This window comes from Crocodylus siamensis, chromosome 6 (genome assembly GCF_052110815.1).
Source record: "Crocodylus siamensis isolate JL-2025a chromosome 6, ASM5211081v1, whole genome shotgun sequence".
Lineage (NCBI taxonomy): Eukaryota > Metazoa > Chordata > Crocodylia > Crocodylidae > Crocodylus > Crocodylus siamensis.
Window position 1 is genome coordinate 41,039,946 of NC_143400.1, and position 27,169 is coordinate 41,067,114.

The 27,169-nt window shown below is 41.4% G+C and overlaps 1 long non-coding RNA gene across 1 annotated transcript; it reads right to left on the reverse strand.

Moving 5' to 3' along the window:
* Nucleotides 1-664: 664 nt before the first annotated feature.
* On the reverse strand, nucleotides 665-21,626 carry LOC149862377 (uncharacterized). The gene is made up of 4 exons (XR_016443220.1): nucleotides 21,486-21,626; nucleotides 20,179-20,303; nucleotides 14,811-14,892; nucleotides 665-9,265 (listed from the first exon to the last, which is right to left on the reverse strand). It is a non-coding gene; the product is annotated as an uncharacterized LOC149862377 (long non-coding RNA).
* Nucleotides 21,627-27,169: the final 5,543 nt, after the last annotated feature.

Genomic DNA, 27,169 nt, shown 5'->3' on the forward strand with positions numbered 1-27,169 from the left:
CCTCGGTGTTAACTATTTATAACGTAAGTTCATCGGGACAGAGACTGTGGGTTTGCAGAGTGCCAAAACCAGGGTATAATATTGACTGCAACCTTTCTGTACTGCTGTAATGCAAATAATAACTAAAGTCTAATGCAGCATCCTCTTACAGCAGCAAAAAAATAACAAAATAACATAGCCAAGTTACAATCATCTCTAATTTCAGCCTCACTCATGTTCACATTTTAAATTCTTCTGAGCTTAAAACAAATAGTCCTGGGCAGAAATGGATAAAATCTAACACAACCTACCAATGAGGCTGATGAATAGCTGTATTTCATACCCTCCTCATCTTATTTACTCAGCAAACAGCAAAAGGTTTGTTTTGGTTTTTATAGTGAAAAATCATATGAAAGGGCATTGTTCATGGGAGACCAACTTCAACTGAATATTTTTCCTGCCCAGGCAAAGAGGAATGTTGCTTACATTACACCGGGAGGCATTTGTCAGTGTTATTGTTATTGACACCAATTAGTCCTTTATTACATTTTCTAAGATTCATTATGTGCAGTAATTAATGTACCAGGCTAACGCATTCAAATCAGCATCTGTTTTGCATTTATTTATGAGGTGTATTAAAGAAATTACTGAAATACTGAAAACATGTAGCAGAGGTGCAGAAACAAATGTGTGTACTTTATTTCACAAAGTTAACATGAAAAATAAGACACATTAAGAGCAGCAGTTCAGCCATATCACATGGAGATGTAATTAATGAACTAACACACCCTTTGGGATGTGTTACATATCCTTTGTTCCTCTGGAACAATTCTGAAGACAGCCATATGCAGGTTTTTATTTTTGAAGCCTCCTAAAGAAAACTCTCAACCTCTAAGAAAACACATACACATGTGTTTAACTTGAAGCACACAAGTACCTTCATTGATCTGGATAAGATCTTTCACAAGCTAAACATAAAGCATATCTGCCAAATTGGCATTTATATGGGTAATGGGAAAAATCAAGTTTTACATGAGTTATGCTACTTAGGATCTTGTACATAGGTAAATTACTAAAAAGGTTCACAACGCTATAAAGAAGACCTAGGGATTCCTTTTCAGGTAGACTTATGGCTATTTTATGCTACTGGCAGTGCTGCAGGACTTTTAATTCAGGCTGAAAATTAGTCCCTTCCCTGTAACTACATACCGTAGGTTTTCAGAGTGATGTCTATGGGATCCTTTTGGTCCAATTCCTATTAAGACTTTTTACTTCATAAGGGTAGAGGGGCAGCACAGCCCAGTAGACAATGAATGGGGCTGGGAGTCTGGATTCAGGAACAGCAAGACTCTAGACACCCTAATGTATCATCTCAGCAGCAGTAAAGCGATCACAACAAGAACATGGCCAGTCAGTCTTCAAGAAAAGTTCCCATCATCACGTTGAAAGCAGCATCTTAGCCTTCCTCAAAACCCCTGTCCAACAGACATTTTCTGTATCATGCCTGCAAGGCCACTAAATCCCTTGCTCCCCAAGCTGGGGAGTACATTTCTGGTAGAAGACATCCAGCCAGCTACCCTCTTCTCTTTCATAAGGGGACCGAACTTGAGCATCCTGACTGAAATGTGAAGATTAAAAGGAGAGAAGTGATCTCTCAGGTTAGATGGTTGATTATAGATCATAATCTGTACTTCATACTCCATTCCATGCAGTGTTCACTACAGATCTGCTCTGAAGTCTAAACCACTTTGCCCATAATGCATTTTTCTTGAAACTATAACCCTTACTATTTTACACACTGCCAAACTCATAGGGCGTAAGAGGAGTGAATTGAAAAAAGCAGATAATATAGGTCCATGCAAGGAATGCCACATCCTGGAGTGATGAGATCAAAACCTTACCTTTTTTTCTTTTTTTTTAAATAGTTGTTTCTCATTCTGGTGGTTGCAAAGAAAACTGAAACAGAGTATAATCAATATCTGCCTAAGTCAGAAGACCTGTCACAGCAGCAAAACATGAACTACCCCATTTCTATCAACTCTCAGTCTTGCTGACAAGCTAGGGATGTTGCAGTGTAGCCACAGGGACTGTGCATCAGGCCCCTATAATTTAGCTTTGAGCAGTATCAGCCCCAAAATTGCCTAATGTAAGATCCTAATGTGATCTGAAATCATTTTTAATACAGACATTTTCTCTTGCTTTTGAAGCCTAAGAAACTACAAAATCCCTCTCCATCAATCGGCAGCTCTCTTACTGCTATTCCTCATCCAGTTTCCTTTCAGCATCGGTCTTATGCACAATCCGTATATTTTCAAGGATGACTAAGTGCTTTTTAATGCTCTTCATGAATAAAGCATCAATGCTTATTAGAATTAAGAGTATTCAAAAAGCACTGACACTTTAATTGTGTGTAGTTTTTAAAGGTGCTTAATTACAACTAAGAAATATGCACGATAACAGAGGAACCATTTATACTGTATATTAAAAAGACTACATTCCACACAAACTTTCCCAATATGTTCAGAAAAGAACCACCATATTTAAGGCAGGATTTTCTTAGAGGAGGAAAAAATGTTAAGTATTCATTTGTTCTATCTTCTACGTATCTTGTCCCGAGACTCTGATTCGCTTCTCTTATGTGCGTGGAAAACCAGAAGTCCCCATCTAGTGCTGGGCTTGACCTATGCTTCCTGCTAGCTGTTTGAGGGTAGCTGGCTTTCTGCTCTCCTCTGTGCAAGCAGCAATTGTTTCTAGTAACAATGGACAATGGGGCAAGTCGAATATTACCAATGTAGTCACCCCGCCTGCTAGGAGGAAGTCTTGTAGCCAAGGAAAAGGCACAGGACTCAGGACAGAAGTTCTTCCCAAACTCTGCCACATATTCCCTGAACATCATTTTAATCAGCCTGTGTTTCAGTTTCTTAATTGTAAAATCATTGGGGTCAAAGGTCAAGTTCATTCATGTCTGTGGGGTGCTCAGATGCCACACTCAACAGACTCCTATTGATACCTCGTTAAGATAAGGAATGGTCCAAGCTTACAGGTTATCACATTGCTCCAGGCCCCGAGGAAACTTCAACAGGGTGGCTCCTGCCTCAGTGCATGGGCCTCTGGCTCCAGCTCCCAGCTGCCTTCCACCCACTCAGCTGCCCAAGATTAGACAAGATTTTGAATACAAGACATTTTTCATTAGGTCCGTAACATCCATAAAGATGTTACATTCACCCTCTCCTAGCACAGCTGAATCTGTTCTCACAATAGCCACAAGTTCTTAAAGGTTTGATTCTTCTGGGAGCTTTCCTGATTTTTCTGGACCAAACCCAGCTTATGACTAAACGAGTAAAGCTGCTAAACACACATGTTTGCAGTATACTGAATGTGACAGAAGACATGGGATCACAATCTCAGTCCTGGGTTGTTGAACTGACTTGAGTCAATTTACCATCAAGCCGGATCTCAGCCATGCAGTGCCCTGTGTCATGGGTGCTGGGGCTTAGGACCTGCTTGTGATCTCTGTGCTGGGCTCCCCAAGCGGCCCCATCGTCCGTGGGGCTGTGTACCTGCCCCTGATTGAGCTGTGCAGGATCACAATATCAGTTCTAAGTGCAAGATATTATCTGCAAAACAATATGCTAGAGCTTTGAGAACTCTATAGAGACATGAATAAGCATTTGGAGAGAAGAATTCAGTTATTTTTTTGTTTCTACAGTGGAGGCAGGTATGCATGCCATCAGGCATCTATTAAAAATACAACAAGAACCAAAGCTGTGTGTTCAATCTGCATTTGGGAACTTTTGCCATTACTCACTCATTTTAGATTTTCACATTACAAATCTATTAGCTCCTTTAATCAACTACCTCATTGTTCATACACCAGAGACAGCCTCCCCCGATGCATGGTTGACTAAATGGCTGATTGGCAATTCCTGTACTATTCAAGTGAAGATAATATCCAGTACAATGCACAACTTTCTGATCCATGGTAGATGTCATAGCTTTTTAAGTAAAACAAGACCTAATGACAGACATTTTTCTGGTGTTTATGACCACACATGTGGCATTAAAGTGGTGATGGGCTTAAATGGCTGTGTTCAGTCCACATCTGGAGCACACCCTCTCCAAAGCAGAAGCTTCTGGGTATGGAATTTGATTCAGAATAATATGTTCAAACATGCCCAAATAATTCCATTTTCAAATTAAACTTAGACCCTTTGGGCCAGATTCACAAAATGTAGTTATGACTCTAAAGATCAAATTTACAAGTTAGGTTCCTAATTCACACTGGGGTTAATGGGGATTCAGCATCAAACCTGCTTAGACCCTTAAATAATCACAACAAGCTCCTATTTACATTTACTGCATGTCCCAAGTACATAAGTCCAATGGAAGTCAGTAGAACTTGGGCTCCCAAGTCACTCATGCACTTTTGAAAAAAAAAATGTACTTATTTGCCATCACTCTAGAAATGAAGATACAATTGCTTCCCCTTATATTAAAAAGTACTTTACTAAAAATGGGTCTGCTTCTCTAATTCATAGAAACATTGAAAGTTACGGTTGGAAGGGACCTCAGGAGATCATCTAGTCCAACCTCCTGCTCAAAGCAGGACCACCCCAACTAGATCATTCCAGCCAAGGCTTTGTTGAACCAGACCTTAAAAACCCTGAAGGATGGAAATTGCACCACCTCTCTAGGTAACCTGTTCCAATAACTCACCACCCTCCTAGTGAAAAGGTGTTTCCTAATATCTAACCTAAACCTCCCTTGCTGCAACTTGATTCAGATTCACTAACTCAAGAAATTCAAGGGGAATACTCATGTGAGCAAGTATTACTCAAGGCACCAGAGTGGCAGAATACTACACAATGTATGTGCATATTTGTACAGTGGGAGACCACTCAGAGTGAGTAAAGGTGCAGGAAGTGAACCTTCACTTTTTTACTCGGTCTTTAAGCAAGCAGATTTCCCTGTGAAGTTACGGTTTTGGCCTTAGGGCTGCATATAAATAATAAGCCATTTTAAAACGTAATTAATTGTTGGAAAACACCAAAAGTGTTAAGGCTTCATTTAAGTCTATTAATTAACATTATTTTACTTGCCTGAGTAGTCCCTTGCAAAATGTTCAGGAGTGCAATTTAATTACAAATCACAAGATAATTTGCTTGTAAATTTCTTAACTTGAGGGGAACATGACTGATCAAAGGTCTAAAAGTTCATTTACTATGGCAGATGATTCTGATTTAGGAAACTGATATTTTCATTTAAGAGGCTGTATGTAAAGATCTTGTATGTATTGAACCCAATCCCACATGAACTACTCCTGCAAGTCTGTATTGGCAAGATCAAGCCCAGTTTATCATCTTGTTTTGAAGTAAAATGTAAATACACACAAGGCTGTAATGTAATTTCTTTGTCAGTCATGCAGTCACTCCACTTTCACTTTGCTCTGCTCTATTGCATTTGAGAAGCTCTTCCTACCTCTAGCGTGAGACCACATCTCTCTGACATTTATGAACATGGATTCCCATTTCACCACATCTTTATGAAAAAGGGAAGCATCTGACAATTGTCCCCACATTAGAGGGGGGAACTGAGGCACAGAGCATTCAAATGACTTGCTTTGCAAAACATAGGACACCTGTGGCTTTGCTGGAGATGACACTTTAAACTGTTTCCTCTTTGGGCTTGGTGTTTATCTCCCTGGGTGAAATCCCTGCCAGTATGTCTCAACACCAGTAGTAAAAGACAACCTGAGCTTAAGCATTGTCTACAGGTCTCAATGAAAAGCAATACAGGGCTACATTTTTCAAAATAGTTCACTACCAGATTTTTAAATGTTCAGCACCCGCAATGATGAAGGGAGCAGATTTTCAGAAGTCCCCCAATCCCAAATGAGGTCCCTAAAAAATGGATCATTTTGGAAAAACAGACCTTCAGGTATTGAGGGATCCTTAACAGTGCATCAGGCTAGATTTCCATGTCAATGCAGTATCCCATGCGATAACATCTTTTGACAATGCAGTCTGTGCTGAATAAGCTAAAAGGCAGATTACAAGGAAATACACAGATAGAGATGGCAGCTCAACATAGTGGGACTTTGGTGCCTAACAATAAAGACATGAGCCTAATGGGATTTATAATTCACCTCAATGCATTCAGGGCCTAACTCCCCTTCAGGTATCTAGCCTGAGAGTTTAACCACGTTACAGTATGTTATAGTAAAGCAAGATAGAACACCACTGTGTTTTCTGGTGTTTTCTGTCCTTACCATGTGTGTGTCAAAGTACAAGCACTAAAATGCAAAAAAAAGTCAGAACAGGTATTTGTGGTATAATATGGCTTGCAAATATGAAGCAGAAATAGTAACAACTTTTGTTTGATTCCAGCTGTCTTCCATTGTTACCATAGCGTTCACCTCCTCTGATACTCTGCTTAGGCTACTAAGAAGATGGTTTCATGAACTGTAAGAATAGAAAGTCCAATTTTTAAGTGTATGATACTAGGCTGTAAATATCTTTAACTAACTGGGACCTCCAGAAGTAAACACAATGTATGGAAGAAAAAAACAAAGGAAACCACCCTCAAACCCTAAACTTCCTACATCATATAACAAGACACCAGGCTCCATCATTGATTAATCAGTTTATCTGCCCTTTTAACAGTATCTACACAAACGTCATAATTTTATCAGCAATTTTGCAGCTGCTGTGTTTTGATAGCACCTGTTCTGTGCCAACAGTATTTCCATTCGAGTCTATTAGAAAGTATCCTTTGCCAGGGTCAGGAGTAGCCTAAGTTTTGAACATGCTAAGACCTATGATGTATTATTTGCAACTTATGAGCCCAGGTCCCAGACACTGACACCCCTGCCCGGATGCTATACAGATATCTCTCCCCTGAGTCACAGCTTGCCTGTAGGGCAGAGCAGCTCTGTGCTGTTCCTTGCTGAGACCTTGTGGTAATTCCATGGTCTAACCTTTAGGACATCCAGTTGTTCTTAGATACCACATTGCATTCTTGACCTATTTTCTCAAATACTTTTCTTCCTGCTTCTGGCATAATAGTCATGTTCACTTGCATTTAATTTCTGAAAAATGGAATTCCTGCTGACTCTTTTTATCAGCATGTAAAAAGCTGGAATTTGATAAAAGCTTAGATACAAACTCATGTAAGTGATAGAAAATTATTCTTGCAAAAGTGGAAGATAAAATGCACTCAGAAGCTATCCGAAAGGAACAGAACATTAACAGGGATACATTGGTGCATCCACCTCCCACTGAGTATACTCTCACATTCACTTTACCACACTGCAACTGCACTGACTTAAATTACATTGCTACTGATTTTCACCAGTGTCAGTGAGAAAAGACTCGCACGCAGGGAGAAAAAAACCCCTTTTTTGGATGGTTCTTCAATTTCTTAAAAGGGAAGGAAATGAAGATCAGGACACTTGGGGTTTTTGCCTTTTCCTGCTACTGATCCAAAGAATAAACACAAACAGATCACACACATTCTTTCCACCTTGGTATCTCCATCACCATTACCTGTCTACACAGTGGCATGCCATTATTATTTGATCTGAAATAAATACTTTGGATCTAATTCTGTGGCTCTTCTCACTGAGGTAAGAAAGTAACTCCAGTGAAAATGAAGGAGGCACACTGCTGTAAAAGTAATGCCAATGAAAGGAAAATCAAGTGCATTGGATACTTAATATAATATATTTCATTAGACCAGCTAGATAATTGGAAAAGCTGGTCTTTGCAAGCTTTTGGATACAAACACCTTTCTTCAGGCATAGGGACAGTCTTGTTGTTTTGTGTTCTCCTGGGGAGAACAGAAGCCAATATGCAAAATGCAGATCTGTGAAAATACAAAAATGCAGGGCAGGAAGGATCAGAGGTGATGGGAGACAACAGGTATGAGATGGGTAAGTGGAGGGGGCAGCGGGGAATGCTGACCTGATGATAAGAATGTAGCTAGTAAAATGTAGAGAGGTTACCTGCGGTTATTGGATGGAAGGCAGGTTATAATGTACCATAAATCCAATGTCTATATTTAGTCCATGATTTTTGGTATCCAGTAGATTTATGAAGTGAAGTTCACAGGGTCATCTACAAAGGTGTTTTGTAAGTTCCCTTTGAGGATTAGAACTGAAAGACTGGAGAGAGTGCTTGTCTTGTGAGAAGTGTTCATCCACAGGTAATTGCGTGTTTTTGTCTTTGATAGATTTTCAGCGTGCATTCAAAGGCTGTTTAAAAGCTAGGATGGGTGGCTCGGGGAAGATCTCTTTAAGAATTGGGTCTTCTAGTATGGGTTGCAATTATTTGAGGATTTTCCATATAGGTTTCAGAGAAGAGTGGTATGTCATAACTAATGGTGTGCGAGTCATAGAAATTTTCTTGTTGTATAGCAGCAATTCTTCACGTGGTATCTACATGGCTCTTTCAAAAGTGTGATCTGTCTCTCTAGATGAGTGTCCTTGTTGAGTGAAAGCCCTTTTGAGATTTGTGAGGCAATCAGGGACACAATCACAGATGTTCTCCTCAGTGCAAATTCAGTGGTATCAGAGGGCTTCGCTGTATATTACAGCTTTCTTGGTATGGTTAGAGTGATTGCTGGTTCTGCATAGATATGTATGTTTTTCCATGGCTTTCTTGTATATGGTGATTTTTATTTTACCATTCTGGATATTGATCATAGTGTCTGAAAAGGAAACATTGGTGTTGGAGTATTCAAGAGAAAGTCTGATAGAGGGGTGATGCTGGAAATCAATCAGAGATTGCAGGTTTGCAATCCAAATGATGAAGATGTCATCTATTTATCTTAAGTATAACATGGGTTTGATGATGCAGATCTTGAGAAACTCTTCTTCCAGGTGGCCCATATAAAGGTTGACATATTGTGTGGCCATTTTGGTACCCATAGCTGTGCCCGTGGTCTGGAGGAAGTGTGGGTTATTGAAAATGAAGTTGTTGTGTGTGAGGATGAAGTGATAAATTCAGTAATATCTTTAGGTCTGTACTCCGAGTTGCAATCTTGCTCTTATAGATATGTATGGCAGGCTTGGTATGGCCATCCTGGTATGGGATACTGGTATATAAGCTGGTAACATCTATGCTAGCTAGGAGGGTATTGCTGGGAAGGTGGTCTATGTTTTTAAGTTTTTGTAGAAAATCTGTTGCGTCTTTGACAAAACTCGCTCTTCAGGGACAAGAGGATGGATCCAACTGAACCTGATATTTCCTCAGTTCCAGGGTTGGATATTATAGGTCTGCCACAGTTCCTTTGTTTGTAGATTTTAGGGAGCATGTCAAAAGAAATATAAAACAGGCAAGAAATTTTTAAAAATGTAAAAAGAAGAGTAAAACCTGCCAACACATTTCCTTCTCCACCACTCCCACAATAACTACACCCCACAACAGAACCATCACCATTCCTGGATCTTACAGCTACACCTCCAAAAATGTAATACATCTCATTGAGTGCACTAAATACCCTGATGGAAAATATATAGGAGAATCCAAACAACAACTGTGCACCAGAAGGAATGCACACCAAAAATGCTGCTGCCACTCTGAAATGAGGTGGTCCTACTGCAGGTGCAGATTGTCATGAGAGTCTTTCCCCAAGATTTTCACTTCATAAGAGCTTGATTTTTTCCTGATATGCAACAGGAATATTTTTAGAATCTCAAAAAGTTTTGAAGGAAAGAAAAGAAAGAGGGATGGAGCAAGAGTAAATACATTAAAGATGTATTTAATGTAAATACATCTTTGCTAATCAGAGGCATATAAATAGCTAAGAGAGTCATATAATAGCTAAGAGAGAGAAAATCGATCTATGCTGATTCAGACAAGACGGAGATCCAGCCTAGTGTCAGATAGTTTAAGCTAAGGTGCTAAAACATGCAAAGCCAGGATAAACCCTTTTTGCCTAGTGATGCAGTGCTATTAAATGCAATTACAGATCTCCCTCTCCCCCCGTCCTGCTTTTATTTTTTACATTAAAAGCTTGAAGGAAAAAATTGATTGTACTGCTAAGGTTTGCTTTCCTATTGCTAGCTCTGTGTGATCCCAGATTAGATGTTCATTTTAATTACATAACCCTATTGTGCTGCACTGCCAATTTACAATCTGGATACCAAAGAACAATGCACCATAGTAATAGGCCCTGAAAACTCACAGCAGCATGTAAACTTATAAACAGCTACATAACTGCTAAGGATCAGTAGTATTATTTTGCCTAGGACAGACAGTTAGAAAAAGCATATTCCACTGGTATATTTCTTAATTACAATGAGACCAGCATACCAGAACTTGGTGCTCAGTACAATTCCCATTAAAGTCAATGTCATTTGATACAGCTTCATCAACTCTGCTATTATTCTGTAGCACCTGTGAGCCCCAGTTATGAACCAGGACTTCATTGTGCCTGGCTCAGCACTCTTACTGCTCACATTATCTATGCGCATTGCTCCCTCTGAAACAATGTCTAGGGCCTTTGCTTCAATTTTGTTCTCAACTTTCATTTCTTCTTGTAACTCCTGTCCAACTGGGGGTAACCTGAAGAATCTGTTATTGCTTTCTCTCACCCATTTGCCAACAGAGATTAGAAACCTGTTGCACTAGGAACTGTGCACACATTATGCTGGCCACAATCCCTACCCCTAGAGAAGGTGCAACATAACTAGACAAGAAAACCCCAAGGTGGGGAAAAAAGGAAGCAATGATATCTCCATTTTGCAGAAGAGAAACAGAGGTCCAGAGAGATTAACTGCCCAAAGTGAAGGACCAGGGACTGGACCCAAATAGCCAGACTTCCAGTACAGTGCCAGAGCCCTAATGTAACTCCTATTAAAGTAGGTGGGAATCCCAACTCAGTCTTCCACTGGTCCTCAAAAAGCACGATTCATGTAAAAGTTACAACTCATTTCCCTCAGCCTCCGCCCATTTCAGATCCTTCAGCATCTGCTTCCTTTACCTAAAGGGAAGACCTCACCTATATATTCAGATTTTATTCCTAAAGTTGCAGTTGTCATCTTCTAAGACAAACGCTCCAGACTCCTTGACAAAACCTATTGTTGAGGCATCACTGGTGTGTGTAAATAAAAACAACAGTCAGCTTGCCAATCTCCTCCTACCAGGCACAGAAGTATACTCTCCTCCCCTGTTCTGATGTGACTTCATAATTTAATGATTGATGTTTTGGTATAATTATGTATATTAAAAAAAAAAAAGAAACTTATATTCCCATCTGCTACTTTTTGTCCTACTGACATCTGTTCCTGTTTTAAGCTATGACATGTAGTCATAGAATTAACACAGTCTGCTGTGCCGCACATCTTTTTATTTCCACCCCACTGAAGAGTCCAATCTTCATTTCTTATTTTGCAGGGTGACTAGTAACCCACTCTGTTCTAATACACGTATTTATTAGACCTGTGCAAAGTGGCTAGCATTCGCTTCAGATTCAGCTGATTCAGGGGACAGGGATTCAATTTGGTGAATCGCATCACTCTCCCGAATTTATTCAGTCAAATCTGATTTGGAGATTAGGCTGCTGCCAAACCAAACGAATCTCAGAATCACAAGGCCCCATCCCCCACCCGCTCTCCCAGTCCCGCAATGGCTGCCTCGCCCGGCCCAGCTCCCAGCTCCTTGGAAAAAGAAGCCCCAACTCACCAGGTGCTGCCGAGTGGGGGGAAATCCCCGCTGCCCACCACTGCCCCATGCTGCATGGGGGGCTCTGCACAAGCCCCCGACGCCCCGTGCCAGCCCCACCCCCACATGGCTGCCCCGCCCTTCCCAGCTCTTTTAAGGAAAAGCAAAAAACAAAAAACCCTGAACTCACCAGTTCCTGCCCAGTGGGGGGATGATCCCCGCTGCCCCCTACAGCCCAGTGCCATGTAGGGGGCTCTTCCACAAGCCCCCCGACACCCCAAGGCCGCTGCAGGATCTGGTGAGTCCAGGGTTTTGGAGTTTTTTTTTTTCCTTAAAGGGCCAGTGCTGGGTCAGGTGGGGCAGCCATGGGAATGGGGGAAAAGGGGGGGTCAGGGGGCTCATGGCAGAGTCCCCCATGTGGTGTGGGGCAGTGGGGGGCAGCAGGGATTGCCCCCTGCCTGGCAGGACCCGGTGAGTGTGGATTTTTCTAAAGCACCAGGAGCTGGGCCAGGCAGGGCAGCCATGATGGGGCTGGGAGAGCAGGTGGGGATCAGGGGGTGCTCAGGGGGCTGGGGGAGCAGGCAGGGGATGGGGCCTGGCAGGGGTCCCCCCATGGTCCCCACCCCCCCTCCACCCCCTACTTACCAGCTCCATGTCCAGCTCCAGCGGGCCAGGACTGTCCGAATTGTCAAAGCTCTCCCAATCTTTTCCAAATCAAAAATATTCAAATCTTGAAAATATTTTTCCAAAGACTGGGAGAGCTTTGACAATTCGGACAGTCCCGGCCCACTTCGAATCAATTTGGACCTCTTTATTGGTCCCCTTCTTTGATTTGGATTTGGAGATTCAGCCACCAAATTGAGCTAAATCTCCTCTAAATCAAATCAGTACCCAAAGCTTCACACAGCCCTAGTATTTATATGTTTAGCTTTCCCTTCTTCACCAATCCCATGGCCCTGTTTGGAAGTGTGAGTTTTTAACTGCATTACCCTGTGTTTAAATATTCTAGATTCCCATCCACATCCTTAATCTCAATCTTTATTCTTTAATATCTGCCCACCTAGGTTCGTTCATATTACTCCTTTTTTGTAGAATCCAGTCAACTCACACATATCAATATTGCTAATTTTCTCACAGGGATGGGAAATAATATTATGCCACAATTGCAAACAAAGAAACTTTGGCTTAAAAAATAAAAGAAACACTCTAACCCCATTCATTTAAACAAGTATTGGATCAGGCCTAAATGACTGGCCCAAATTAGTACAAGAGGTCTTTCGCATGGCCTAAAATTAAACACAGGTTTGCTGAGACAATCCTCCCTCTAAGAAGTGATTAACAGAGTACCCAACCTGTGTGAATATCCTCCTAGGCAGAGATGGCACTGTAGATAGTAACTCTGTTTGCACAAACACAAAAACAAATTTGCTCATAGCTATTTTGATCTGTAAATCTGGTTGTTTTTTTTTAATTTGAGGTCAGTGTTGTCAAGAGAGACAAAACAAAATGATATATAGAGATATGGGCTAAGCCTGCCGGCAAAGCGATCGCCTTATGTTCGGTAGATGTGCTACTCGATGCCTAATGCAAAATTTTTCTCAAGCTTGCTGATCTGCAGAGCTCAATCTGCCTAATTTATCAGAAAGAAGATTGAAAGATGTCTTGATTACAGTATATACAATACCTTTACAGGGATATATTGCTGGGTCCTAAAGATGCATGTCATCTGGCACAGAAATACACTAGAAAAAGTGGCTGCAAGTTGAAGTCAGGCAAATGAAATTTAGAAATAGGTCTCCTCGTTTGTCTGGTTTGTTTGTTTTTTTGTCAAGCTAGGGTAATTACAACCTGAATAAATTGCCAAACAGTGTGTTACACTGTGTAGCTCAGGATGTCTTTAGTTCTAGAAGTTCTGCTTTAATTGAACATAAGTTGTTCATTTCAATACAGAGGTAATCAGATAAAATTCTTTGACGTGTTGTACAACAGGACAGGCTTAAATTATTGATTCTTTCTGGCCTTAAAAAAGTGACAAAACTAAGAATACCAAAAAGACCGCTCCAGCCAGAATTTTAGAGGAAGGAACTTTCTGAAGATAGCTCAACAGTTCATGGGACCATCTGAGAGCAGAGAACTGACCCAGCATCTTCTAAGCCCCTGGATATCACACTAAGCCTTGGACCATTTTGGTTTTATGTGATCTTGCCTAAAGCTTTCACATATCACCAATAATTTGACAAGTGCCTCAAATAAGTATGCAGTGAGATAACATATTTATGTTACTTTGAAAGGGACCTTATAAGGTGGCAAGCAGATATTTGAAGTATGTAAGCCAGAAGCGGATCTAGGATTTTGAAGAAAGGGATGCAACAGAGAATACACTGGCATGAAGGTGCAACTGGCAAAAAAGATCAGTGGCCAAGAGCTCAGTGTGCGGTCTAAGTGAGAAGCAACTGCACACTCAACCCCAGACTCAAAGGTGTTTCCTATTGCAAGGAAAGGAAAGCAAGCAAGGAGGGAAAAATAAGAAAAAGAGATGAAAACATTGTGAAAAAGTATCCTTCTTTTCATTAAAAACCACACAAGCACAACCAAAAACAAAACAAAGTCACACTTTTTCAACCAACTCCAACAGGAAATTCAAATGGCAAGCACTAACCACCAGAAAATATGACAATATACTTCCCATCCCTATAGTATCAGAGCAACTCTCAGAGCTGTTCTGATTAAAGTACCCACACCATCCCATGTTTTCAGTTCAATGAGGTTTACTTAAAGTGTTCCTGCTGCCATTTTGAAGCACGGGGACACTGAATAGACATGACACAGCGGCTGCTGGAGTGTGCTAATTAGCACACTCCAGTAGACTCACTTAATTGAGCCTGGTCTGATGAATGGTAATTAGCACGCATTGGAGTAGACATCCGGCATGTGTAGAGGTGCCCAAAAAACATACTTAACCTCTCCTCCTCCAGATTCAGTGAAATATTTTAAGCACTGTAGTAAATTTTCAAAACTGCCATTCTACTTCCATTAAGATGTAAAACATTTTTTTAAAGAATATTATCTCTGAAATAATTTACAAATCAACAGACACAGGAATTTAAATAACACAATTTTCTGTAAATTATTTTTAAAAATAAATGCATCCCCCCCCCCGAGTTTTACCCTAGTTTCCATGCCTGTAATTCTTCTGGGTAAACAGATGCTCGCAGTGTTAATTACCCTTGTGTTCATTCCCAGTGGTTAACTATTAAAAAAAAAGAAAGAAAGAAAAGTGTCACTTTAAAAACCCCACTCTGTCAAGTACATATAGGGGAAACATGTCATTGCTAGTTTACTGAAAAATGACTTTGAAAATAATCACTATTTAAAAATAAATGCATGTTCTTCTGAAATGAATCTTTATTCATAATCACACCCTCCCTTTGGACAATCCTTTATCCATTTCCTTCATTATTAGATAGCACTTGGAGACAATTAAGATGCAGAATACCCTAGATGTGCATTTCAATTAGCAATCCATCAGGCTTGGTAAATTGAATCAAGGGGAAAGCAGATGTTTAAGACACCTATAAATACGGAACAAGGGATCAGGCTTTGATCCTGAGAGAAAAAGAGATTGAAAATGATAAAGTGCTAAATAGCTCCTGGCTGGCAACATATGTGAAATGAACTCTTTTTTTGTTTGTTTGTTTTAAGTTTAGGTTTGCTAACTTGGAGCACATTTACATATTGAGAAAATGCTCTCATGCTGTCTGGGGCAAATCTACTCCTGGGCTAGCACAATGTTCATGCACCACATGTGTCCTTTTCAGATTTTGAGATCGGACATAAGCAAGCCAGAAGTGGCACACAGACCTCTTCAGCAACACTCAACCAGAGCAAAAATCTGAGAGTCGCTAAGCTCTTATGATCCAACTGGCTCCAACTAGAGCTGTAGGTGCTGAGCATCTTAAGTATTTTAGGTCAAGTCCTCAGCTGGCATCAACTGGCATATTTGTACTATTCTTGTTTATTGTAGTTGCAGTGCCTAAGACCAGCTGGAGTCAGTGGATCTCAGCTGATTTACACAAAGCAGACATGGCTTTGAATTTCCAGAATTTATTCCAAGATTGTCTTATCTTATCAAGTTTTTCATTTATTTTTCATTTCTCTCTCTCTTTTTTTTTTTTTTGGTAGTTCATTAAAATGGCTTTAAATTGAATTAGCAGAATCTGATTAAAAAATACAGCCTAAGTTCAAGGATATGATCTAAAGCTGTATCCTAGATCTCTTAAATTATACAAGGGGCTCAGTGACAGAGCAGTTAAGGCAGCTCAATACTGGTCCAGAGGCATGAGTCCAAGCATCATTCTGGACTCACAAAGGCAGTCCCCAAGTCGACTCAGATGTAAATGGGTACCTGGTCATTTGGGCTGGGCAGGATGTGACAATTCCTTGTGTGTCCTAGTGACATAAATTGGTGTGGTTTTTCTGGGCTAACTCAATGAGCTGGTTAGTCTTTCATCTATTTTCTACTTGAAAGAAAGACAAAAACAAAACCCAGGGGAACCCTACCATCCTTCAAATCCCCTGTTCAAGATGAAGTTTCTTTTCTACCTGGGAGAAATTTTACAATCTTTGAATTCTCCTTTTCTTGAAGGGCATTTGGGCCCAAAAGCTTGCAAAGAAAAAAACATTTTTGCAACTATCTAGTTGGTCTAATAAAAGATATCATCTCTGCCCCAAGAGTTTTGTCTGCCTAAAAATAAAACCATACACTCAATCCTCTTTCTCGGTATAATGGCAGGCAATGCTAACTAACAGTCAGAGAACTGGTGTGGAACCCTTGATATCTGGGTAATATTCTCAAATATAATTGGTTATAATCACATTATAATGGGATATTTGGGTTATAATCTCAGTTCCTGAACTACCACATCCTGACACACTGCAAAGTGTCCCTACAGCTGCATTTTACATGTAAAAAGGACATTCACTTTATCTATACACAGTCTTGGTGTTCAATGGGCTACTTCACATTTTTCGTGAAGTAGCACAAAGATATGTGCACCAACATAAAGAAGTCTTTCCCCTCCATATGTTTACATGACTGTTACAGCTTCCTTGCTAGGTTCATCAGAAGGAGAAATCTCTACTACACTCAGCTGCCAAAGCCTAACCTCGCACATGTGCAGGAGCCAAACTGAGTGGCTGCCGCCATGAGATAACATTAAAAAAGGGATCACTTTACCTGTGCCAAATGGGATTGATTTCTGTAGTGTATATGGGAGATAAGACATGATCTCTGATGCTGCATAAGAAGGAACACACAGAAAAGAGGAGATCAAGATGGAGATAAAATAAAATAATACAAAGTACTTATTTGTATTACCACAGCACTGTCAAGCCCTACTTGAGATGGGGTGCTGTTCAGACACACAGGAAATGACAGTCCTGGCCCCAAAGAGATTAATTACAGTGTTAGTAGACCAGTCCAACTAAGTATCACCATCCCTATTTTACATGCGAGACACAGGAAGGTTAAGGATATAGGGGCAGTGTATGGAAAGGCTAAGAACTGAAGCCAGATCTCCTGTGTCTTAATGCAGCCTCCTGTCTGCATAGCCTTCCTTCTTCCCGACCATCCAGAAGTGTACATCCAATATCCCTGACACATGGAAGAGTTAACATATCAAAGATAAAAGGAAAGGAGCCCAAGACACATGCAAGCACTGGCTCAAAACTCCTGTTTCATGAAGAGGCAAAAAAGACATTTTTCCTAGACTGCCCGTGAGCTGCTCTCAGCGCTGATCAATAAAAGCTCTCATCCAGTCCCTGGCAGTGCTGCCCTCACCACTGCAAGAAGTGGAATGCTCCCTCTCCCCAGGGACTATTATTTTGGTACATATTATATGGAAACGGAAATGTAGGGAGGCAAAGTAATAGAAAACAACATGAGATCAACAATGGGATGCTCACACACACAGTTCTTCCTTTGTTGACAGAAAATCATTCCAGATCAGCTCTTGGTCAGATTTTCGAGCAGTGCTCAGAACCCAAAGACCTGAGCTCTTCCAAAAATCTGTTTCCCCTTTTCTGATACATAATGGGAACTGAGCTCTCTGGAAACCTGCACTGAATGCATGCATCCCTACCTCATCACTCGTTCGTTCTCCCTCCTCTTATTACTACTAGCGATCACAGAAACAGACATCCCCTAAACCATAAAAGCCTCCCCTACTGGTCTTGATCTCAATTTGCATTGTGCAACTTGCACATGAATTTTTAAGACTTAGGGACGGCGCTGGATTTGTAAGGAACAGTTTTTTTAACTTGGAAGATTACAGGAAATTTCAGGTGGTTGCCCAAATGGAAATCAAAACTCCCCTAGTGACTTTCTGAGTACTTCCTGGCCAGAACTTCTTCTCCATAAACATGCCTAAGACATCTAAGCCATTCCTCACCACATAATGATCTCTCCATACACTGCCAGCCAGGTACTGGTTTCTAACTCATTATTGTGAAGCGTAATAATCAGATGGGCTGCAACACAGACAGTCAAGCTTTTACCAAACAGAGAATCAGTGATCAAAAGCTGGAAATAGAAACCAGGAGGCCTGAGGCAGGCGGAAAAGAAATCTGAGGACTGGCTTTGTAATCAATCGAACAAGGGAAGAGACTGAATCTGAGAGTCATTTTCCACTTGGCTGTCCAAAGCAAAAAGGAATAGCTCTCACAGGCTCTGATAAGCTGTCAAAAACAGGAAGTGACATCCTGCTAGAAAGATGAGGAGAAATATGTATACAGAGACGACCAGAAGGACCTTAACAGGGGCTTTTAACACAGCCTTGAGCAAAGGGGGTGGATAACCTTTGGGGGCAGCAACCTGACTAAAAGATGCTCCTGTGAGTCACGTTTCCTTCCGGGTGTGAGAAGGGGGTGTCATTTATTCATTTGTTGCTGACTTGTACTAACAACAAATGATGACAAAACAGAGCTGTCTCCCCAAGTAGGGGATTTTCTTTGCCCTCCCTTCAGCCCCTAAGGGGTGAGGGTATGAATTATGATATGCATCATCCATTTACTCCTATTAGCTCACAGCCAAGGTCCAAATAATATGTGAGGAGTTCTTAATCCTACTCAGTCCAATTCATAAAACTAGCTCTACACTTGGCTAACACTATACAGTTATACAAGATGAACTCACGGTGTAAACCCTATTACCATGGAAAACCTTTTCTAGCCTCAGATGTTTGATCTATTGGCCTGGGCAACAACTGTAGATCTTGTCATGTCATTGAAGTTGCTGCAAGTGAACCGTAAAGTGATTTAAGATAGCTGGAGTATGACTGACAATGTATGAAATCAAAGCTTTATCTATCTTCGTCAAAACAACTGTAACTACTGCAAGTTTTACAGGTAACCTGATAACTACGTTATTGTTGCAAATAATATGCTGTTATTGGATATACTGTTATTAGCATTAGAGCAGTCTCCTGTTGTGCTTACTTAGTTCTTTCAGTAAACATAGTCCTCACTTCCAGAAGTCATAGCCCTGATTTAGCAAGTACTTGAGTGCACAAAGAAGTCCCACTGAATTTAGATACCTTAATTGCCTGTTGAAGCACTTTGCTCAGCCAGGGTTTAAGACTTGAAAGCCATGTCCTACTATGTGGACAGCACTTGGCACAAAAAAGGATTTTCAAGTGCTACTGCACTTACTTAACAGTGAGTTTAGCGTTTGAACACAAAACCAAGACAGACCAGACAAAGGGTAGGTGAAATGAGGCATGAAGAGATTAAATGATTTGAACCAGGATAGAGAGGGAGCCAATACAAGTCAAGCCCTGAATCTAGCTTCCCCAAGTCCAGTATTTTACCCACAAAATCATCTATCATTGTCTTCCATAAAGATGATCAAGACAAGGAATGGCCCTTTGCTTAATGGCACTGGACTGAGAGCCAGGAAATCTCTGTGCCTGATTTTCAGTAATGATGAGCACCTACAGCTCTTACTGATTAAGGCACCTTTGAAAATCAAACCCTCACACACTTGATATATAATATTCTCCCTCTAGTTCAAATCTAAATTCCTTCCTTTCCAGCTCCCATAAATAATGATTCTCTTTTTTTTTCTCCCCATCTTTAAAAAAGAATAAAATTTACAAAGCATGTCAGCCTCTGGGATATTTCTGCTGGCAGCTCTGTAATGATGCATTACTTTCATACATCATCAAAACAATAGCACACGAGTGATGTATTACAGCAATGGATTATCCAAATGATGGTAGCTTGATGATAGAGTGCCATAGTACTTTATTAGAGTGATGTTGGCAGGAATATTGCAGGGACGTCATGAGAGTTTCATTTTGGTAAAAACAAGAATTAATTTTGAGATGTGGGAACAAGCTCAAAAAAAGCATGTAGTTATAGTACATTGAACAATTAGAATTTCATTAGTGTGCTAAGTATAGTAATGCCTGTGTTTGCATGGAAAATATATCGCCACCATTGCATGCTTGGGTAGTAAAAGAGAATATTTCTCACTCACCAGTGACAGCTGGCTAAAATTTATTGGCTTGCATTTCAAAGTCTGCTTCAAAACATTCTGGAAGCAACCAATCTTGAATCCTTTGGTTTTCAGGTATACAGAAGGGCCTGGGATTGGGAGGTAGACTGGTAGGAGGTAGACAGAAAGACAGATTCTAAACTCACGTAAAAGCTTAGCATTATGGTATAACTGTAATGCTCCCTTCAGAATTATTCCAGATTTACAAAAGGGTATTAACAATGAAAGTCACTCCATTATTTATAATATAAGACATTGAAATGGTGAATATGCATTTCTGCCTTTCAGCTATGCTTCCACATATGTACAATTGTTGCTATTTAAATGTCAACACTGACTTTTCTACATACCCGTACATAAATACCAAGGTGACTGGGGGACAGAATTTCTGTAGATCAGACAGCGGTACTCAGAAGTGTTGGTAATGGGAAGGTGGGGTTTTGAAAGGTTTTAAGAAGTCTGTGCACTGAACTGTAATTTAATTCTCTTATGTTCCTTAAAAAAGTCCAACCCTAGCTTAATTTAAGTTCTCATCCTTATCTTTCAACCCAATGAAAGCTCATACATCTAATGCCTAGTGACCCTAATAAGAATGCCTAAGGGCCTGCTGGACAGCCTACTCTGTGGATTTTGCATCCCTTTTTGTGCTCCAAAGCTGTGCTCAACAGCTGCTCCAGCTAAACAGCACCTTTATTATTTCACCCGTTTGCTATTTTGTTTTGTGCTCATATACCAAGAAGATGAGCCCTTTTAAACTGGTTGTATAGATGTCATTAGATAGGGGAAGGTGGGGCAAGCTAGAAGATGGATCCACAATGTTGTAAGACATAATCATTTTTAAACAGCAGACATTTGTTAGGGAAATGCCCATAGATCATAAATAAAAGAAGACAGCTTCCATTCCTTTCTAATTCCTCATATGGAAGTCAAGCTAGAATTCAGTAACATTTTTCACTTGAAATTTCCTTTCCCTCACTGGGGAGGGAGAAAATTTGGCAGTGCTGAACTGTGCTACAAATTCATGTGGATATTTCTGTCAGGTGACACAAACAGAAAAATTCTTTGAAAAAAAAGTCAAAACATTTCATATCTTTAGATTTTTTGGTAATTCAAATGACTTTTTTGCTTCTGTATTTTCTTCAGAATTATTAAAGAAGGTAAAAATACACAATACACATGCTGAACAAAATAAATCCTTTTTTCAGAACTGCCCCTGAATGACAAAATCCATTATGCACACAGCTGTACTGAGAACACAGTACACTCCATCTAGAGGCCAGAAAACATACCTGCAAGCCCAGCAAAACCTCATTCACTAAAGCTGCAGCCATATCCTGGTAGCAACCCATTGGCTTCAGTTGGGAAATTTTCATCTCTTACATTCACACTCAATGCTTTATCACTCATGATGTGTATAGCAGGGGAGGATTTAGGCCTGGATAATGATTGAAAACAACTTCTTATTTGCTTAATCTCATTAAAAAAATATTAAAATAACATGCAACAAAATGCTTGAAGTGAAGTAAGAGTGTCTATGCACAAATTTGGGCATTGGCATGAAATACAATTGCATTATCTATCTCCTGCTGCTGCTTGCAACTGTCAAGACAAGGTAACGGCAAGGAGTACAAAACACTGCCACTGCAAAGTCTGGAAGACTTATATTTTGCACATCATACTGCACTACTGTGCATCAAAAATCTGCCAACAGAGGCTGGCAGCCTGGCAAAAACAGCAGGCTAAGCAGAGCTCAAAAGTCAGTGATAGCAAAACAAGTATTCCTGGAAATAAGCTATCAAGGAAAACCATCAAAGAAGTCAAAACCATCAACGAAGTAGAACAATACATCTATCTGGGGAGCACTGTACTAACGAATGGAGACTTCAGGAAGGAACTAGTAACAAAGATAGAAAATTACCACTACATTCACTAATTTAACAACAAAGTAATGAAAGATATACAGCCCCAGAATGCCACGGAGAATTCTCAGTTCAAACGTCACATCAGTATCAACAGCTGAGAGAGCTGGAGCCCAGCCAAAGTGTTAGGACACTAGATGCCTTCAGGGAAGGCTCTGGACATCCAATGGAAAGAAATCATCACTATGAGGAGAAATCACCAACCATCAGCTCACTTCCACCAGATACAGAAGGAAGCACTGAAAATATTTGGGACACGTCCTCTGGATAGAAATACATCATTCTTATATGAGACTCTCACATGGAAACGGATTGGTGTGATGAAATAAGACAATTCAAGAAAACCCTTAAGGAAAATTATGCTGGCACATATCCAGGAGGGGCCAGCAGGGGACTGCATGCTTAGGGGCAACCAACACGGGTTCATCAGCAGCAGGTCCTGTCAGACCAACCTGGTGGCCTTTTACAATCAGATCACCAGATCATTAGATGCAGGGGTAGCAGTGGACATAGTCTTCCTGGACTTCCGGAAGACCTTCAACACTGTCTCTCACCCCATTCTCATTAAGAAACTGGGGGACTGTGGTGTCGACACCCACACAGTCAAATGGGTCGCCAACTGGCTGGAAGGTCACACCCAGAGGGTGGTAGTGGATGGGTCCTTCTCAACCTGGAAGGACGTGGGCAGTGGGGTCCCCCAGGGCTCGGTCCTCGGGCCCGCACTGTTCAACATCATCATCAGCGATTTGGACGAGGGGGTAAAAAGCACCCTGCTCAAATCTGCTGATGACACAAAGATGTGGGGGGAAGTGGGCACACTAGAAGGAAGCATCAGGCTACAATCAGACCTTGACAGGTTACAAGGGTGGGTGGATAAGAATAGGATGGGATTCAACACAGACAAGTGCAAGGTGATGCACCTCGGGAGGAACAACCGGCACCATACCTACAGGCTGGGGAACTCCCCTCTTGTCAGCACGGAGGTGGAAAGGATCTTGGAGTCATCACTGACTCCAAGATGAACATGGGCCGGCAGTGTGGGGAGGCAGTTAGGAAGGCCAACCGCACCTTGCCATACATCCACAGATGCATCTCAAGCAGGGCCAGGGAGGTGATCCTCCCCCTCTGTGCGGCACTGGTCAGGCCGCAGCTGGAGTCCTGCCTCCAGTTCTGGGCACCGCACTTCAAGAGGGATGTGGACAACATGGAGAGGGTCCAGAGGAGGCCTCTCTCATGATCAGGGGGCAGCAGGGCAGGCCCTTGAGGAAAAGCTACGGGACCTGAACCTGTTCAGCCTCCACAAGAGAAGGCTGAGGGGGATCTAGTAGCCTGTTTTAAACTAGTCAGGGGGGATCAGCAGGCACTGGGGGAGTCCCTGTTCCCCTGAGCACTGCCAGGAGTGACCAGGAATAACAGTCACAAGCTGGCAGAGGGCAGGTTTAGGCTGGATATCAGGAGGCGCGACTTCACGGTCAGGGCGGCTAGGGTCTGGAACCAACTTCCAAGAGAAGTGGTGCTGGCTCCTACCCTGGGGGTGTTTAAGAGGAGGCTGGATGAACATCTTGCTGGGGTTGTTTGACCCCAGTATTATTTCCTGCAATGGCAGGGGGTCGGACTAGATGATCTGCTCAGGTCCCTTCCGACCCTAGAAACTCTGAAACTATCCTTAGCAAGATATGTGGAGGTGGGTTGAAGAGATTATCTCAGCAGAAATGACAGAGGCAGCAAGCAAGGAAGAATGAATGAATTAAATGTCACAACAAATGTGCGCTGGAGGAACGAAACTCAGTTTAAAATGCATTTTGAGGGCTATGTGAAAAAGTAGCAGTGATCTAGCTTAATATCTTTTAGACTGATTTTGCCAAATCAGTAGGGGTGTCCGAAATGGGCCATATTCAATTCGGATTCAGCCTGAATTGGGGACAGTAATTCGATTTGTTGATTCAACCCACTGTCCCTGATTTGATTCAGCTAAATCCGAATCTGAAGATTCGATGCTGATTTGGAGAATCAGCGATTTGGCCATAGAAACAGCTTTAAATGTTTTTTCTACATACCTCGAGCCATACAGGTGTGGCTCGTGACTGCTGTGATGCTGAGGCAGATGGAGCGTCCCACAGGAGCGCGAGGGGGGGCCCTCCACATGCTCGACAGCGAACCCGGAAGTGGACCACAAGTACTTGAGGTCCACTTCCTGGTCCGCTGGGAAGTGCGTGGGAAGACCCCCTCCCACACACACACACCTCTCTCCAACAGCTCGGCAATCAGCCCAGACCCAGGAGGCACCAGTCACCAAGTCGGGGGGTTTGGGGGGGCCCCCCCATTTGCTCCCCAGCAGACCACTTCCAGGTCTGCTGCTGAGTTCGCTGGGGAGCCTCCCTTACTCCTGTGGGGTGCTCCATGTGCCCCAGCATCGCAGCATTCATACCTAGAGGTATGTAGAAAAAACATTTAAAGCTGTGTCTATGTCTGAATCGCCAAATCTTTCCAAATCTCTCTGAAATCAATTTGGAGGGTTCCGATTCGATTCAGAGATATTAAAAGGTCCTCTGATTTGATTTGGATTCAGAGATTCAGCCATTGAATCAAGCTGAATCTCTGCCGAATCAAATCAGGGACCAAAGCTTCACACAGCCCTACAAACCAGCCCAAAATTCGGCATGGATATTTTCCTTTCAGTTGAAACCAGAAAAACCTCTGTTTAGGATTAAGGACATTTCAATTAAACTATGAAGTCAAAATAAGACTGCCCATAACTATTATACTATCTTTCTCCTGTATACAAGGACTCAGTTTAAACCACCAAACTTTTGCATACAGGCCAGCTTGTCTTCCTTATCTTATTGCAAAAGTGGAAAACCCCAATGACAGGCCATTATGTTGTAAAATAATTGCCAGGGTACAACTCCTGTGAACTTCTTTCCTTTCTTGACACTGCGCTTCTGATACTACCAATGCTTTTTAAAATAGTTTTACTTTTGAAGAGTAATTTGTGGGTCAGCTGCCAAATTCAAATACTTTAGCATCTGAATAAAGACACCAGATTTCTACACTATTAAATAGCTCCTTCTCCAAGTGTGAGGAATGCAGTTTTTGTTTTTAATATTTTGTAAGATTGCTTCCTACACAGGGTTAAAAAAGCATTGTGATTTCTATTGCAATGGCATATTTACTCCTTATGCCTGGCTGACAGGGGTGTTTTATGTAAATGGACATTATCCATGCCTTGCAGTCTTGCTTTTACCTTTCCAATCATTGTGCTATTGATGGCATTGATTCCACTCTCACCCACCTATCCCTCTGGTTCTGTTTGTGACAGGCACTAATACCTTCTCCTCTACTTCCCCCTAAAATATACAATTTTCTGGGATATACCACAGGCTATAAAAAAAAGGGGGGGGAAAGCATCACAAAGCCCAGAGTTCACCATGCTGGCTTTTCTGCATGAGGTATTTTAAAGGATGGATAGAACCTTTTTATTGATGATTGTTTTAAGTTCTCTCTAACACTCAGGGAAAACATTTCTTTTCTCCAAGCTGCAACAATTCAAGTGAACTATTCCTTAGTAATTAGAACAGAGCAGCCTGGAAGTCAGAACCTGTGGGTTGTTTTCATAATTTTGTAGGAGGGATTATTACCTAGTAATGACAACTGGGACAGAGAGGTAGAAATCCAGACTCCTATTTGGAGTCCGTCAGTAAGAAAAATAGTGTAGTCTAGGGATTAGAGGATAGCGTGGGAAGGACCTAGAGAGTTAGGACTTCCCTGTTCTCTGGGAAGGAGCATGGTTTAATAGTTAACTATTATTGTAAGAAGTCTCTAAGGACTCTTCTTATTCCTCACTCCAAATGAGTCACAGCAAGAATTTCGGTGAGTAATTTTGGTGGCACAGGGAAAGTAATACTTCCCTATGAGAATTAACCAATGCTGTAAAGAATTTTGAGTGCCCTGCATGGAAGGAAGTATATTGGTTGCCATAAAACTTCCCCATTAGCCACTCTACCATACTAACTATTACAATATAAAGGGTACTGTCATAACCACACATATGTGGGATAGTGAATACTGCACTGAAATTGTCACCCACTATATACATGCACATTCAAATGCTGACAGAAAGAAAATCAGAGGCTGAAAATACTGTCAAAAAGAATCTATGGCTTTTTTGTTTTATGGGTGCATGCATATGTGAAAGTTCTAGTACACATTGAAGTCACAGAAACCACAGCAGGTCACACCACCAGAGGATTTGGCTCTAAGAGTCTACGGGAAAGATGAAGAGGGGGGGAAAAAGTAATCTACTCATTCATTAGCAAGAGAAGGTGGCAAGAGACCATCTGTCTACAGGAGGAGACAGGCAAGGGAGTCTCAAGGTTTGGTGGATCTGGGCCCTATTACATATTCATTCACTCTCTGATGACAGCGACAGTACAAGTTTCCTATGATACCTCATTACTAAGCCTTAACATTTGCACGCATGTCCATACACCATCAGTCAACAGAAAGAGTCTCTTGGACTTCCATGGGCTTTGGACAGATACCAATCACAAGTAAATCATCTCTGGGATGTTACATATTTGTGTGCCCAACATCCTTGGGCTCCCTGTGGAGGCTGCTGATTAGCAGCTCTTCTTGGGGTAGGTTTTGAGACTTTGATACCTTTTTGCTAAGCTTTACGGAGATCACCAATTCCCCCTGGCTTAGATCACTGAATGTCCATTGTCTATTAGCAGATTCTTGTCACTAGTACGCTAAGTTTTAAGTAGTAACCTAGAGGTGAAAGCCCTTAAATCATCCTGTCTCTTGTACAGTTTTTAAAATACTGCAGTGAATTTCAGTCATGCACCTCCTATTAAAGTCAGCATGGAGCCAGGCAGCAAAATCCCTCTATAAAATCCTGGAATAAATGTGACTTACTGAACATCTTGTACCATCTCAGTTGCTGGTGTAATTTCAAAGGTTCTGGAGAGCTTCAAGTTGTTCAGCTATACTACTGTTTGAGAATGACTAGAAGTATACAGAACAACTGAAGAACTGCCCAGAGCTGTAATACA